The sequence below is a fragment of the Marmota flaviventris genome, chromosome 1 (genome assembly GCF_047511675.1).
Source record: "Marmota flaviventris isolate mMarFla1 chromosome 1, mMarFla1.hap1, whole genome shotgun sequence".
Taxonomy (NCBI): domain Eukaryota; kingdom Metazoa; phylum Chordata; class Mammalia; order Rodentia; family Sciuridae; genus Marmota; species Marmota flaviventris.
In genome coordinates this window covers 46,174,122-46,191,643 of record NC_092498.1, presented here as the reverse complement: position 1 = coordinate 46,191,643, position 17,522 = coordinate 46,174,122, and the positions used below count along the sequence as shown (strand labels likewise).

At 36.1% G+C, this 17,522-nt stretch overlaps 1 pseudogene; it reads right to left on the bottom strand.

The window, feature by feature from the left end:
- Positions 1–6,817: 6,817 nt before the first annotated feature.
- Positions 6,818–16,680, bottom strand: LOC114085213 (phosphatidylinositol N-acetylglucosaminyltransferase subunit C-like; annotated as a pseudogene).
- Positions 16,681–17,522: the final 842 nt, after the last annotated feature.

Genomic DNA, 17,522 nt, shown 5'->3' with positions numbered 1-17,522 from the left:
GCTGAGCATCCTGAGCAATGAATGTGGATAGTAGATATGGCTGCAGTACAGACTGTTATCTGTTCCAGACAGGAGGTAAAGGCGACTTGCACCAAGAAGATAGTAAAGAAGCTGGAAAGAAGCAGATGGAATTGTAGGATAATCATTATAAAATCGACGTGGAAGTCCATTTGTCTAAACCAAGGATGTTGATGTAACAAAGTTTTATTTGGAGAACCTGGGCAGCTTGTTAGTAATTCCTCTGCATCACTATAGCTCCCTAAATCTGTTTTCATAAAGCAGGTTATTGTTCCTATTAAGACACCTTACCTCACCCCAGCTTTATTTACCACTCTGCTCTCCCTTCTTATCCTCAAGCCCTCCAGCCATTCTGGCTCATTGTCAGACTGGCATCTGTTCCTTTGCAGGATGACTCTGGATCTGTCCTTCCCTATACTCCCATGCAGTCTTCCAGTCTAATGCTAAGTGTCACTTTTCATCACCAGCCATTCTTTACATCTCTGACTCTATCAAATTTCTCTATTATATACTGTCAGAAAACTGACTACCTCTCCTCTCCACTTGTCAGAATTGACTTTTTTGCTTGTTTGCCACTTTTTATGATAGCAAATATGAAGAGATGTACATAAACAGAGAGAACAACACAATGTACCCATCATCCATACCCAATGCTATGGTGAGAATGCACATGTCCTTGCAAAATTCATGTCCTGAAAATCCAAACCTTCAAGCTGATGGTATTAGGAAAAAGGGCCTCTGGGCAGCAATTTAGTGGTGAGGCCCTAGTTAATGGGATGTGGTTTCATAAAGGAATCCATAAGGAGCTCTCCCATCCTTTATGTTGTATAAGGACGCACCAAAGAGATGGCAGATCTCTTAACAAGACAATGAATATTCTAGTCTTGAGTTTGAACTTTCCAGCCTCCAGAAAAATGAGGAATATTTTTTTTCTGTTGTTCATAGCCACACAGTTTATAGTCTTTGTTACATCAGCCTGAACTATTTGTTGGAACAATAGTAGTTCTTGGCAGTTTCATTTTATTATAACCTCATCCAATTCCCTCCAGATTAGTTTGAAACATTTCCCACTTTGTCTAAAATAATTCAGTATGTATTTCTCAAAAACAGATGCTGTTTAAATATATATGTCATAATATATACTTTAAATATATATTATTGAAATTTTAAATATGTTTGTATGATTATTTGGGTTATTTGATTCATGCCAGTCTCTTCCACTGGACTATAAACCTCAATAACACAGGGACTGCTTTGGTCTTTAATTCTTGATGTATTACAACATCTAATGAAATTTTGGGAACTCAGTGATTTTTCTATCCTATGAATAGGTATTCATTGAATCTTTTTATTTTAAAATCTTATCCTCTGTGGTCTACATTTTTATTAATGTTATTTCTATTTTTAATATTTTGCATTTAGAACACTGATAACTACAATAGGGCAGTGTACAACTTCAGAGGACACTTCCTAAAATAACTGGGGTTTCAGGAAGGTATGAAGATAGTTTCTCAAAGGCTGAAATAACATAGAAAATATGTGGAGTGATGTTAAAACAAAAGATCATCTAACAAGAAGAAATTTAATCGGAAAAATACAAAGTTCTACATTGTTAAAAAATATATTTTATAATTTCCAATAAAGACCGTGGTTGAAAGAGAGCTAAGGGAAAAAAAGAATGGCATGTTTTCACTAAAGTGAAAGCTCACTGTGAACTGTTGGCTTGCCTAAAACAGAGGCCTCATTCTCAGTAGATATTCATTAAATATGTGTCAAAAGCACAAATAAATGAGTGAACTGTAAGTTCTGTCTGCTACCAAAAATCATTTAAAGCTTAGACTGCAATAACAGAGTTACAGGCAATAAATATGACAAGGGAAGACACAGACCTTCTTTCTCTTGACGTCCCCATCATACCACACTAGGCTTACACCTGCTTCTGAACAAAATACCTAGAGTGGGTATATGCCAGATTATTCAGGAGGAGGTACCGACATGACTAGGACACTGAAAACCCAGTGAAAAAAGAGAATATATGATTGGAGGTTTGGTACAAGGTCAACGTGTTTAAGTGTACAAAGAGCCATTCATGTGGAAGGGCGTTAGTTTTGCGGCACCAGCAAATACATCCAGATGAAGCAACTAGAAGAAAAAATTCAGCTCAAAACAAAGGAAAGATGTGCTACAAATAAGACCTACCTCAAAATGCCAGGAGAGTGCCAGAGACAACTTTTGTTTATTTGTTCATTTGCTCTTTTGGAAAGATACAAACACAAACTAAGCAAATATTAGCCAAGGGTATTAGAGGAAAATTAAGAACAATACACATATTTTGTCAGGCTAGAATTCAAGAAACCTCCAAAATTTAATAGTAAATGATTTAGTTTAATATAATATCACAGGTGAAAAATATTCTTAAACATTTCAGAAAATATGGCAAAGAAAAAAAAAACAACAAATTATTTTATGAGTAATACAAAAGATATTTTAAGGATATGAAACCTGATAGAGATAAGAGTAGCTGAGGAAATATATTGAGCTAAAATACTATAATGATGAAATATGTATGGTTTTCACCTGTACTTTTCTAGAAATAAACTCTTACATTTTGAAATAATTAAGAGAACATTAATATGATTTCATAAAATTTAAATATCAGCTAATAGTTATAATAAAGAGTGATAGAAATATAAATCTTCAAATATGAGTGTAAAATAGTCTTCATCATTTAATAGGCAATCTGGAAAATCCTTTATGAAAGTTCATCATAGCATCTATCTAGCCTATAAGATTGAGGAATTCATTCTTTCAAAAAAAAATAGTTTGACTCATTTTGAGATGTGCTTTAATTGTTGTAAATTATTATGAATTAAGTTAATATTTATTTTATTTTTCATAATATCCACCTTTCATCCTTAGTTCTACACTCTAGAAACAAAATCCACACAATCCTTCTTACATATATGAGTTCTTAAAATAATCAAAATTGAGTTTCTATTTCCTTCTTTCTCCAAATGAAACATTCTCATCTCTCAGCACCTCTCCCAGACACTCACTTTGGGACAGTGACCCAAAGATGTTTTCATTGTTTGCCCATGAACATTCTCCAGTTTGATTAAAGGATCTCCAAAAGTGAGCTTTCAGAGGAGAATAGTGCTGGGGGTGAGGGCTGGGGGAGAGTGGGTTCTTCCCAGCACAAGTGGGGAGGCCTCATCATATCCTGGCTTCTACTCTTGCCATTCAGAGCATAGCATACCTTGGACTTACACTGAAAGTATTAACAGGTAAAACTAAAATTCTCTCATTGCTCAATATAAATGCATTTTAGCTAGCAGGGCATTAGTTAGCAATAATTAAAATTTCTATGTAAATGGTATCATAAATCCTCCAAATCATCTTTTTTTAAATAAATGTGGTATCTGCAATGTAAAAAAAGGTATTATTCCCACTTTATAAACAAGAAAACTAATGACACAGATTAGGCCAAAACCAAGGAGTATCTACAATTAGTTTAGAATTATCCAAGCTTGGTGCATTGCACATTGTGTTACATAATGCTATCCTCTGATAGGTACTTTCCATGGTCTTTATAACATTATTTACCCTAAATAAAATTTTTATCCTACTAATATGGAGATAGATAAGTAAGTAGAAAGAGAAACTCTTCCTTACTTGCTTTTATCCTCTTGTGTAACTTCTTAAATAAGTGAACAAAAGGCTTGAGGTTTATTTAGTACTTTGGAGCAAGTGGGGGCTTTTCTTAGAATAGTTGAAAGAGAAAAAACCTTTAATTAAAACTGGCAGGTAATTTTTCTTAAAGGTCTAAAATGATGAAAGTAACATTTTATGCTAAGACTTTTGAGACAGTAAACAAAATAAGAATTATGCACTTAAACCAAAACTTATGAACTATGGATTCAAAATTTATTAGCATGGACCTAAAAGCCATTTAAATAAATGAAAATGATACAGTTTTCATCAGCTTTTCAGTTTCTTTCCAGCAATGAATTGAACAAATCCATTAGAGCAACAGACATATTTCAGCAGTGAGTTCAAGTGGGATCCTGTTTAATAGACTGTGGCTGATGCCTCAGAGACTAAAGGTAGTCCTGGAACCAGGATACCTAAGGAAACTTGATATATGTAATTTATACATCACTCAGCAACCTTGGCGAATCCCTCCTTTCTTATGTTTTCAGAGACATGTAGCTACACCTGCAATTAATTATTTCTGTAAATTGCTCTCATATATCATGAGATAGTGTCACTAGGGTTATTTCACTAAGGACTATATTCTCTCTGAATTCACTGGGTGCTCTGCACAGCATTCAGTGCAGCTTGGGGAAAACAAGAGGCAAGTCTCTCATCTGTAACTCATAATCATCTCTCAAGGGTGGGGACACTCTGATCTGGCTTCATCAAGGCAACAGTCACATCCCCTTGCACATTTTATAACATGGTCAGCTACAACAACCCAAGCTCTCACCTTCCTTGGTGATGTCACTCCCCCTCCATGGCCATTTGAAGGTTTTTCATGCACATGGTCTTATTTTACTATATTCTCTTGCCTTCTGCTCTCAGGAGCCTCGTGTGGACCTGTCAGACTTGAATCACACTCTACAACCTGAAAAGGCTTTCTCCTATAAAATATTCATGAGGTCTCGGAACAAAACTTTTCCTTATTGTTTTCTTCTCTTGTTCAAGGACAATCAAGAGAAAAATTCTCTTCTACCCCGGGGAAATTGAATCACTTATCCTTCATCTGAAGACATGGGGCTTCCGGCAACTGCAGTAATTTGTTTATCTTTTTTTTTTTTTTCATTTTATTTTGGACTATTATAAAATCAGGGAAGGAACACTTGCCTTGAAGATTTGTCATTGAATCCAGACAATGCCACATATTAAGGTGGTAAAGTTGCCCCTCTGAGTGTGTACTTCTTTATAGGAATTAGCATCACGTCCAAATTCAAAAGGCATTGTGATGATAAAATTAGGCAAAATAAGTGAAAACCTCTGGCCCATTTTTTGTCATTTAATAGTTCAAAATGTGTCAAATTATAAATAAATGATTCCATTAGTATTATGCCTTGATTTTTTTTTCTCTTAGCTGGATACGTAATTCTTTTGACAAAGACTATTGTTCTCAAAGTCCCAGCATATTGTAAGAGTTCATCAAACAAATACAAATCATTAACCAGGGACACAAGATATATTATGGTAACAGATGGTGGTAAAATCTCTACAGAGGAAATTAAAGGTGTGCTCCTAACTACACTTTACATATTGACAGCATCACTAAAAATATAACCTAAAGGTATTATTATTGCACAGATTTTGTTTTCATAACAGCCCACAGATTTATTTTCCAAGTGATATGCTTAGAATTCTTAGTTTTCTAATTTCATGTTAGAATTAAATATAAGTATCTGTAATAATCAAAAAGATTTAATTTAAAGGTTTATATATATATATATATATATATATATATATATATATATATATATATATATTACATATATACAAATTTCACAGAAACCTAAAATTTGATTAAACAAAAACACCCCTCTCAGGTTTTGCTGCCTCTCCCAAACCTCACCTTTTCCTTTTCCTTACTGTTAACCCTTGCCATACTAAGCTCTTCATGGGAATAAGGAGGTGTAATAAAATTCAATTTTTCAATTAGAAATAGAATGTTCTCAAATTCAAGAAGTGTCTTCTCTAGCTTTCTTCAAAATGACATGGTCTCCTGCAATTATGCCACTCAGGAGAACTGTTAGAATAATTTAAATGGCACTTGGATAATTATTAGTTAATTACTTCAGTCAATAAAGTTCTTTTTTTTTTTTGTTACCAGGGATTGAACTCAGGGGCACTTGACCACTGAGCTACATCCCCAGCCCTATTTTGTATTTTAGATAGAGACAGAGTCTCACTGAGTTGCTTAGTTTCTTGCTGTTCCTGAAAGTTGGCCTTGAACTCCAGATCCTCTGGCCTCAGCCTCCCAAGCAACTGATATTACAGGCATGTGCCACCTTAACTGGCTATAATAAAGTTCTTAATGCAACAAAATGGTAACTACTTTAAAAATATGACCATAAGATTTATGTTATTGTTTATAAGCTTATATTAAAGTTTATGTTACTGGATGTATCAGGTATATTTTAACATCTTTATAACAAAATAAAAGATAATTTTCAGAAGTTGACAGTAAATTCAATGAAAGGATATGTTTCAAGGAATAATATGAATGAAAGGGATGACTGGGCTCAGTTCTTTCAGTTTTCAGAGAAACCCAAAATCAAACCTTTTTATCATACACCATTTAATCTAAGAATAATATTTAAATAATAATAAATGTAAGCCATAATATATAAAAATGATAAACATAAGAACATTTAGCATAAAAATGACATTTGATAATGGAAGAGTAGCTTAGAGAATTTTTTAGAGCACTAGGTACATTTATAAGGTAAATACATTGGCAATATTTGTGGGACAGTATTTGTGTGTGCACATATGTGTGTATACATGTTTTTACTTTTTTAATAGAGGCCACATCTGTTATAGTGAATAATAGATGAGAGGCAATAATTCAAGAGGGCACCAGAAAGCATTTTTATCATAAAATGACAGAATGGGTAAGCACATTCACCACCCAGGCCTTTGGTTAACTGTTTCTTCTGATCTCTGTTTTCTCATCCACATCAGCCTACAGCTTCAGACTGAGCTTTGCCTTTAGATTTGATGCTGGTTAGGATTCGGTCTACTGTTCTTTATAATGTAATACGTGGTCCTTAATTTAGCTGAGGAACTTGGACAAGTCTTTGATTTCAGCTTCATCCCAAGGCCCATGAGTGTGTTCTTCAAAAACTGCAGGTGAATCAGGTAGAAAGGGCAGAGGCATGAGGTGTAAACCAGCAGAAGAGCAAAGAGTATGGCTCCCACAGCACTAATGGACAGCAGACATCCCAAGGCTGAGAATGCAAAAACCAGTGTGACCCCCACATAGCTGCAGACAGTACAGGCCTTCAGTTTCTTCTGTAACATGGGCCATGGTGCAAAAATCTGGATGGTTAAATGTAACCATGATGAAGGCACACAGGCACTGGGGAAGATGTGAAGTCTTCTGAAGGCAGACAGAAGCAAGGATGGCCATGTTCAAGGAGAGTGTGCTAGGTACAATGGTGGCATTAGCCCCATAATCAAAAAAGATTAGGTGGCCCAACAGCATGAAGACTGACATGGCATAGAGGGTGTCAGTGCTAACGGATTCTGTCAGGGTCTTCAGCACTGGTGAAAAACCATCAGTGAAAATAATGAAGACAAGGGTACTCTCAGGTCAATCCACAGGGTCTGCCCTCTTCTTCTGCCCTTTACCTCCATCAATGAGATGGACCGAAGCATAAGACATCAATGAAGATACTAGGCCAGTTCCAAAAAGCCAGTGGGGGGTCAGAAGACCCTCATCCATGTGTCACTAAATGACCTCAAAAACACAAATGCAGCACAGCTGTTTTATCACCACACTGGACTCCAATCCCACAGCCCAATTTGATATTTTCAGGCACAGATGTTTTTCCAGAGCTCTTCCAGCAACTGGTCCATGCAGGTATCAGGGAAGGGGCTGCCACTCATACAAGACCACCTGCCACTTGGCTTCCTTGGTGCTAGTTACAGGTTGAGCACACTTATCCTATTCCTTAAATTCAGGCCAATTCAGTCTCAGTCAAAAAAGTCCACGTAGTGCTTGCTCTTTATGAAATTCTGAAATAAGACTTCTCTGGAAATTCCATGCTGTTATCTACCAATATTTCCTTATTTTCAACCCAGTTAGGCCCACGAGAGATTAATTCTCTGAGACAGGACAACACAGCCAAATTGCTGCTTGGGAATTCCTAGAAATACCTTAGTGGGACATTTTTTGTACCATTTCCATAAATTGTCTTCAGGGTAATTTCAAAACAAACAAACAAACAACAACAACAAAAAAAAAACCAACAATAAAATCAATGAAATCATTCAAGTTTTCTAAAGGAATTGGATGCCTGCTAGGATCTAAATTTTAAAGAGTGCATGTTCAAGTTCCCATTGATGTTCCCAAACACTCACACCTTTTGATACTGGCCAGTGTGAACAGGAAAGGAGTCCCAGGGACACCCAGAATCTCCTTAGCTCTTTGACAATTCTAATGCTGACTTTGTTTTATAATCACTTTGATCTTTCCAGCCACAAAGCTGGAAATCCAAGTTACCACTAATCCACTGAAGTTAAATTTTCATTCAAATATCTGTTACTGTAATTCGTGTGTATCTCACTTCTTTGTGTAATTTGACTCAGTTATTTAATATTCTCTCACTGTGCTCTGCTTTTTTCTTAAATTTTACTGTACTTTTTTCCCCCTGTTATCATGTAAGAGTAAAATAGCTACAGGGAAGAATGAAATCACAGGTGTTTTGCAATCAAGGGCTATGATTTACTTTTATTGAAATTCACAGTGGGTTTGGATACCATGCTTATTATGTCTGATATCTTGTTCACATAATACTTTTAACATTTTATTTTATTTTTTTGACAGGAAAAGCTTTTTTTTTGTGAGAATTAATTTGGGACAGTTTTTCTGCTGCAGTGAATAGATTTGATAGTAGTTTTGATAGTAAATTTGATGAATTTTGTTCCATGTTTGCTCAAATGTTTCAAAGAATAGAATCCATTAAAATTTCTCCCTGTAAAATGTCTTATTTCTGCCAAAAATATGAATTTCAAGGCACTATATTGTTTTTTCCTTTATTTTATGAGTTGTGTCCTTTAGGGATCTCTTACGTTCAGCAATTTCAATCCTTATTTGTTGGTTCATATAACAAAATGTAGTCTAATAGAGCAAACTTGAAAATCTTAAAATGAAAACAAAAAGCAGCATCTCATGATAATGTCAGTGAAGATATTTTCCCTTTAATTATGCAAAGCCCCAAATGTAATTAAAATACAATTCAGAAAATATGTATATCTATTTGTAATTATTTTAATAACAAACTCTCCTTTATATGTTTCTCTAGACAATTAGGTTATAAGGAGCAGTTACCATCTCCTGAAATATATATATATATATATATATATATATATATATATATATATATATATGTGTGTGTGTGTGTGTGTGTGTGTGTGTGTGAGAGAGAGAGAGAGAGAGAGAGAGAGAGAGAGAGAGAGAGAGAGAGATTCAGTTCCCCAGGACCTGGAAATGAGCCTTATTACACCAATAAACCTGGAAGCTGGAGTGTCACTACTTGGCTTGGTCTCCAAATTCCACCTTACTGCATTCAACTATCTGATGGTATCTTTATTACATTTAAATCTTAAATATTTAAAAAATATATAATTAAATAATATATATTAAATATATTATTATATTTACATCCACCAATCCTTTTAAATAAAGATGACTAGAAGTTGAATGAACACATACATCATTAGGGCACCAACTTGTTAGGGTAGCAAAAATGACTCTGGCTATTATCTAGACTGTCTATCTCAAGTTCACCAGATATCCTGAGGAAATTGTTCTTTCCTCCTCCAGTGAAAGTTGCAGAAGGACTAAGTGGACTAAGGTGGGCAGACATTCTTCTGTAAAGTCTCAGATAATAAATATTTTATGAATTTGTAGCTACAAATATTCCTTGTTTCATCAATGTTTTTAAATGTGGAAAATATTCTTAGCTTGGAGTTGTAAAACAGCAAGCCTTAGTAGGCTAGAGAGGATGCTCAGAGGCATAGTGCTTGCTTTGCATGCCCAGGGCCCTAGCTTTGATCCTCAGCACCATCAACAATAAAAACATAACAAACAAAAACAAAAACAAGAACATGCCTTGGCCTCCTCTGTCTGGAAGGCATTATTTTGTGAAACTCTAAGGATAGGTACATTAGAGGGCTGTGTACTCCTCCTTCAAGGCTGCCTCGCTCTGTAATGTCATTACATTAGGTTTTCTTCATTGTGACCAAAATACTTGACAAGAATAACTTAGAGGAGGGAAAGTTCATTTTGTCTTAGGATTTCCGACGTTCAGGCCATTTTCAGCTGACGCTATTGATCTGGGCCAAAGTGAGGCAGAAATGCTGCTTATCTCAAGGCAGCTGGGAAGCACAGAGGGAAAAGGATGTAGAGAAGACACATCCTTCCAGGGCAGGTTCTCAGTAACTCACATCCTCCAGTTAGGCTCCTCCAACTTTCAGCTACCACCTAGCCAGTCCTTTCAAACTGGGATGAACTATTTAGGTTAGAACTCTCATCATTTCACTGATGTTCATTTCACTCCGAATGTTCTTATAACACAGGAGTTTAGGGGGACACCTCATACCCAAACCAAAACAGGCATTAATGGTCAAGTAGTCTGGTCTCCTGTCCTCATCTTTTTTGTGTGACTCCAATAGACACATAGCTCCAATTCCCAGGGCCTAGCTCCTCTCTGAAACAGCCACTAAGCAGGATTCAGCATGGCCATGAAACATGCTGATTTTGAGAGTTGTAGGAACCTGATTCAGATTCTGGCTTTGTGACATCCTAGCAATGTGGCTTCATTTGAATTAAAGGGCTGGATGTTCAATTTCCTCCTCAGTAAAAGGGAAACACTGGAACCAGTGCTATTTAAATGAAGTGAAATGAGATTATATTGGAGAAAATGTTGTTCTCTTTTTCAGAGACCAGAGCTCTGTATTAACTCAGACACTGAAGTTTCCTTACCTTCCCTCTGGGCACCTGCCCACTACAGGAGCCACAGGAAGTGCTGACATCTTGTAAAAGCCAGTGCTGCACATCCCAAGACATTCCTTCCTCTCAGCAGCTGGCCAGATCAGAATTGCTTCTTCAGAATCCTTTATGTCTACAGCTGTCATTATCTGAGAATATTTATCAAGGCACAGCTATTTGTTAAGGCACCTCTTCAATGTCAGAGCATGACACTGAAGAAATCTATCTACCAAAGGGTGTTCTAGAAGCTATATACTTACTTTTCCTGGGAACCCTCTTCTCCAAGATAAATCTAGAAAGTCTATGTTTGATTATATAAACATAATAAGAAAACATGCAAATAGTATTCAACATTTTATGTCAAGAGACTATGTATGTATTTGCAAGAGATAATATTGTACTATTATATCTGTGTCAAGTGAACTGAAGTTATATTTAATCTCAAAATTGTGTCTTTAGTGTAGCTTTATACTTTATTAGGTTATTTCTCTTAAAGTATGTTCATCAAGTCTTTCAAGGAAGGACATGTGCTATGCAGCTCAGTGAAATAGCACTTAGGTGGAAAACACTAATTCTATGAGAAATTAATTTCCCTTGCTATTGCAAAACATTTAGTTTCTGACCTTGATTATTATTTTCCAAGCCTACAAAAAATATTTTTATGCTTAAATGCCTGGCAGCCAGTCTATAATTGCACTACTAATAATTGATAATGATATTATAAAATATTACATCTGTTATTACCCAAGACACAATATATTCTGCAGGTCTTTCCAGGTAGATGACATCCCTATGTGCAAAATTCCTTATCATGTCTCTTTAATTCTATTACTAGACAACTAATTTGAAAATATTTTATTTATTGAGACCTCAGCATTGTGCTAAGTCCAGAATGTTTAAATCTTACTTTGCATTTGATCATGTTATGAGAATTCTTAAATATTATATATAAATGCTATGGTCCTATGAAACATTTGGTTTGGGGTATAACTTTATCATTTTTCATTTTTTAAAATTATTTTACAGGTGATTCAGATATGCATCTGGTATTGAGAACTCTTGTGTTTGGCCTTGTGGAGAAACTAAAGGACAAATGAAAGAGTATAATTAGGAGTAGCCTAATAAGTTCTTAGTCTTGTGATGAGTTACTAATTTATGTTGTAATTTAACATTCATTATTATTCTATAAAGAATTCCATTTTTCTCTTAGTATAAAAATTATATTCTGAAAATAAGATAGCTTCCGAGATGAAGGCCACAAGGCCTGTGTCCCTTCTTTTAGATAAAGAAGCCCACTGTCTATGAGGAGACAAAGAAAAAAATGACCTCCAAGACTCCTATGGGTGGGCCCTAGCCATATCGTGGGGTGCTCAAAGTCCTCGTTGTTGTACCACTGGCTCCAATCAGCTGCATTTACTTAAAGGCAAACAACCTGCAGATTCAAGTCCACACAGGGTTTAAACTGATCGTGTCTGATTTAGTCCCATAAAAGTTAAGAAAAACTCATTCTCAAAGTGAGGTTTAAAATGTATTTTTCCTCCCCAAAACTGGGTATGTCAATGTTTGTGGCAGTATAATTTATAATAGCCAAGTTATAGAAACAACAACCTAGGTGTCCATCAACAGATGAATGCATAAAGAAAATGTGGCATATGTACACAGTGAAGTTTTACTCAATATAAAAGAGAAATGGAATTATGCCATATACTGGTAAATGGGTGGCACTAGAGAACATCATCGTAAGTAAAATAAGTGAGAACAACTGTATTAATATCAAAATACATGCAAAACAAAGAATATTACCACGGACAAAAAAATTTAAAGTTAATAAGGGGTAACTTATAAAGATAACATAACAATCCTAAATTTTTTTAGAGTTTCAAAGAACATAAAGAAAAATTGATGGTACTTAAAGTAGAAATGGGCAAATGTAAAAATACAATTTAAGATTTCAATGCCTGTCTGAATAAGTGACAGACAAAACAAGCAGGTAGATAATTGGAAGGACATAAAAGATAATATGAATGTATTCGATCAAATTGATCACATTGACATTTTTAGAAAACTCTACCCAAACATAAAAGAATATACATTCTCTTCAAGTGTGCACAAAATCAGCATTGACAGACCAAATTCTGTGTCATTAAGTAATATTTAATGAAGTCAAGTTATTCAAGTGATTTAAAGAATGTTATCTGGCCATATTGGAATTTAAATAGATATAATAGCAGAAGGAGATTGGAAGAAGCCAAAAGTATTTCAAAATTAAAACCAACCAACCAACCAAACAAAAAGCCTTCTAAATGACTCATACATAAATAAAAAACCAAACAAGAAGAAATTAGAATTAATTATTAAATAGTTAAAATTATGATATAATAAAACATTTTGAATGCCATTAAAACATTACTAAGTGTCATTAAAACATTATTAGCATATGTTTATAATAGTAAATATTTATTCAAGAAATGAAGTTCTCAAAACTATCATCTTGACTTTCACCCCAAAAATCAGAGCAATGAGGCAAGAGAAAGTTGTACAAAATAAGTACATACAATCAGATCTGTGACATTTAAAAAATTTAAAAAGGTAGAAAAATAAAAACAAACCATACTCAAAATAATTAGAAGAATCTGAAAGATAAACATTAGAGAAGAAGTCACCAAATTAGAGTACAGAAACAAAGAAGATAAAATCAATGATAATCATTACGAAAAAAAATCAACATATTTTCTAAGTTTCAGGCCAAATTGATCCCCCAAAAGACGACACAAAGTACCAATATACAGGATAAAACACTGACCTTACCACAATTTCCAATAGTAGTAAAAGCATAAAAGAAAAATGTGATGAGTCATTTTACTTTAATAAACGTAATAACTTAGAACAAATTTATTTAAAAATATCAAGTTTTAAATCTCACTCATGAAGAGGTAAGTAATCTGAACATCGCTGTTTCTTTAAAAAAAAATGAATTTGCAAATAAAACCCATTCCAGAGGGAAAGCTCTAGGAACAGATGATTCCTCTAGTGAACTCTATCAAACACTTAATGAAAAGACAGCATCAATGCTGCAAATATTGCTCTGGAAAACTGAAATGCAGAAAAATACTTCCCAATTCTTATGAGACTAGAATCATTCCACTACCAAAATAAGATGGATATTACAAGAAAGAGAAAAAGATATCAACATTTCTCATGAACACATAAAAATTTCTGAACAATCTTATAGCAATTTAAATATAATACAACATGAGGAAAATATAAAAATATCAAATGGGTCTTTTACAAAACTGCAAAATTGGCTAAACATTAATGAATCAGTATAAATCACCTTTAACAATCAAAGCAAGAACATGTAACTTTAGAACATCTCTATAGATGCTGCAAAAAAATTATTTACCAAAATCTAACATTCCTTCCTAGTAAAAATCTTGATCCAAGTAGAAGTTTTTCAACCTGATGTTAAACAGTTTTTATAAACCTACAGCCAATATCAACTTAATGTTGAAATACTGGCCTGTCTATTAATATAAGAAAAAAGACAAGGAATTATGTGCTAACCATATCTACTGGGCATTTTACAGAAGATTCTAGTTTCTAGTCACTGCAATAAGGCAAATGGGATTTTTTAAACAGAAAAATTTTGTCTATATATTTTGTTATAGATAACATCTTTATGCCTGTTATAATCTCATGGATTCTATAAATTAGCTTCTAAGTGAATTTAGCAACATTGCAGGATAAAAAATCAACATACAGGGGCTGGGGATGTGGCTCAAGCGGTAGCGTGCTTGCCTCGCATGCATGCAGCCTGGGTTCGATCCTCAGCACCACATACAAATAAAGATGTTGTGTCTGCTGAAAAGTGAAAAATAAATATTAAAAAATTCTCTCTCTCTCTCTCTCTCTTGCTGAGAGCCATAGCCAAGTAGGAATGATGCATGGCATTTTGGGTTGAAAGGTGACCCCAGCAAGCCATTGAGATGATAATGATTATGTTAAGATCTGCATTCAATTGGATATTAGACCCCTGCTCTCTGCCTCCGCCTGCTACTTTGGAGCTCTCATGGGACTCCCGGAGAGTTCCCATTGGTTGGGGAAGTGCGGTAGGAGGGATTTCCGGAGGAGGGATTCCCTGTTGGAGTAGTGTGTCCCAGGAGGAGCCATGTGGCGTGGCGTTCAGCATTTTTCCTGGGAGCGTGTGTGGAGTGTGCTGGTGGAGTTCAGAAATAAAGTTTGTTCCTGCTTCAGTGGCTCGTGATTTGTGCCCAGCCAGACTGCGGCACTTGTTGGCCCGTACGGGGAACGCCTGAAGCTCGGAGGTAAGTGAAATTGCTCACCCCTGAGGGAAGGCGAGAGAATGGGTGACCATTTCTAAAAACAATGTGTTCTTGTTTTGATTTGTTTTGTTTTTGTTTCAAGCTGCCTATCCCTAGAAATTTCTCGGGAAAAATGGTTGGCTCAAGGTTTGAAGTTGTTTGGCCCTGAGGAAGAGAAAATTGATACAACGATTTTTTGTTCCATTTTTGTTTCATTCTGTTTCAGTTTTGTTTTGTGTTACCTTATTGGGTTGCATTATCTTTATACTAGATTAGAAAGTAGTAAAAAACAAACCAAAAGAGTGTTAAGTAAATTGTTAGAGGTCCAGACCATGGAGAAATATATTTTTGATCAAGCAAAAGAGAAGGTCTCTCGAGCTAGACAGACAGAGGAAGAAAATTTAAAGGAAAAGGGGCTATTAGGGAAAAAGCTACAACAGGATGCTGCTACTAACACCGTTCTATCACCAGAGGGCGTAATTCAACCAACATCTCCATCTACAGAAACAGCTGAGTGGCCCTCAACCCCCGTAGTTGATAGATGGAATACTGAGACAGGACCTCAAAGATTAGCATGTCCTGTACTTGAGCAGGCAGGAGGGCAGCGAATTCACCATGCTCTAGACTTCAAAAAAGTGAAGCAGTTAAAGGAGACTGGAAGAACCTATGGTCCGCAAGCACCCTTCACTGTAAGCATGGTCGAATCCATTACCAACTTGCACATGACGCCAGCAGATTGGGCTAGCATGTATAAATCTGTGCTAAATGGAAGACAATATTTGTTATGGAAGGTTGGCAATGAGGAATTTTGCATGGAGACAGCTAAGCGAAATGCAGCAGCCAGTTACCCTCAAAGAAATCTAGATATGTTGTTAGGAAAAGGACCTTATGAGGGTCAATGGTAACAAATTGAATATGATACTGCTATATATGCACAAATTGCTGCAGACGCAGTTAAGGCATGGAAGACTTTACAAGGACGTGGAGATTTACAAGGTCAATTATCTAAGGTAATACAGAGAGCTAATGAACCTTACGCTGAATTTGTAGATAGGCTTATTCAAACAGCTGCCAGAGTTTTTGGGGATACAGAACAACCAATACCATTAATAAAACAAATGGCTTTTGAGCAAGCAAATCGTTGCTACAGAGAGGTCATTAGACCATGGAGACATGGAGATTTAAACACATATATCAAATTATGTAGAGACATTAATGAACAAGGGCAAATTTTGGCAGCTGCAGTACAACAGGCTTTAGATGCCAGGCCAAAAACATGCTACAATTGTGAACAAACAGGACATTTTAAAAAGAATTGCCCCATAGGAAAAGGGTTTAACAAAACTAGGTATCAAAGGAATAGAAAACCGGGTATTTGCCCACGATGCCGTAGAGGGAGACATTGGGCTAATGAATGCTGTTCTCAAACCACCATAGTGGGTACTCCATTATCAAAAAATGGACAAAGACCAGGTGTTTACCCACGATATCGTGGAGAAAGGCATCAGGCTCCATTGCCAAAAAACGGACTGGGGGCCCAATGCTCCGGGGGCCACAAGCACAAATATACGGGGCAATGGAGGAACCCAGCAACACCATTAGGGTAGTGCCCAGGACACATTATCCATTAAATCCCTCATCAGACAAACCAGAGGGAGCGCAGGGTTGGACACCTGCATCTCTGCCAGAGCAGTACTAACTCCAGAGATGGGAGTTCAAATCATTCCCACAGGAGTAAAAGGACCTCTTCCCCAAGGAACAGTAGAATACCGCGTATTTGCCCACAATGCCATAGAGGGAGACATTGGGCTAATGAATGCTGTTCTCAAACCACCATAGAGGGTACTCCATTATCAAAAAATGGACAAGGACCAGGTGTTTACCCACAATATTGTGGAGAAAAACATTGGGCTCCATTGCCAAAAAACAGACAGGGGGGACCCATGCTCCGGGGCCCATGACCACAAATATATGGGGCACTGGAGGAACACAGCAACACCATCAGGGTAGTGCCCCGGACACATTATCCATTAGATCCCTCACTAGACAAACCAGAGGGAGTGCAGGGTTAGACGTCTGTGCCTCCGCCAGAGCAGTACTAACTCCAGAGATGGGAGTTCAAATCATTCCCACAGGGGTAAAAGGGCCTCTTCCCCAAGGAACAGTAGACTTATTATTGGGACGCAGTTCTTCTACTCTAAAAGAACTTATGATAAGTCCTGGGGTAATTGATCCCGATTATGAAGGTGAAATAAAAATTATAGCCAGTTCTCCAAGGGGTATATCAGTAATTTCACCAGGAGATAGAATAGCACAGTTATTAATAATACCCAGCCTACATGATAAATTTTCCAGTAGTACTATAGAAAGAGGTTCCAGGGGATTAGGCTCCACAGGTGTAGATAGGGCTATGGTTTCTTTAAATTTAGATTCTCATCCAT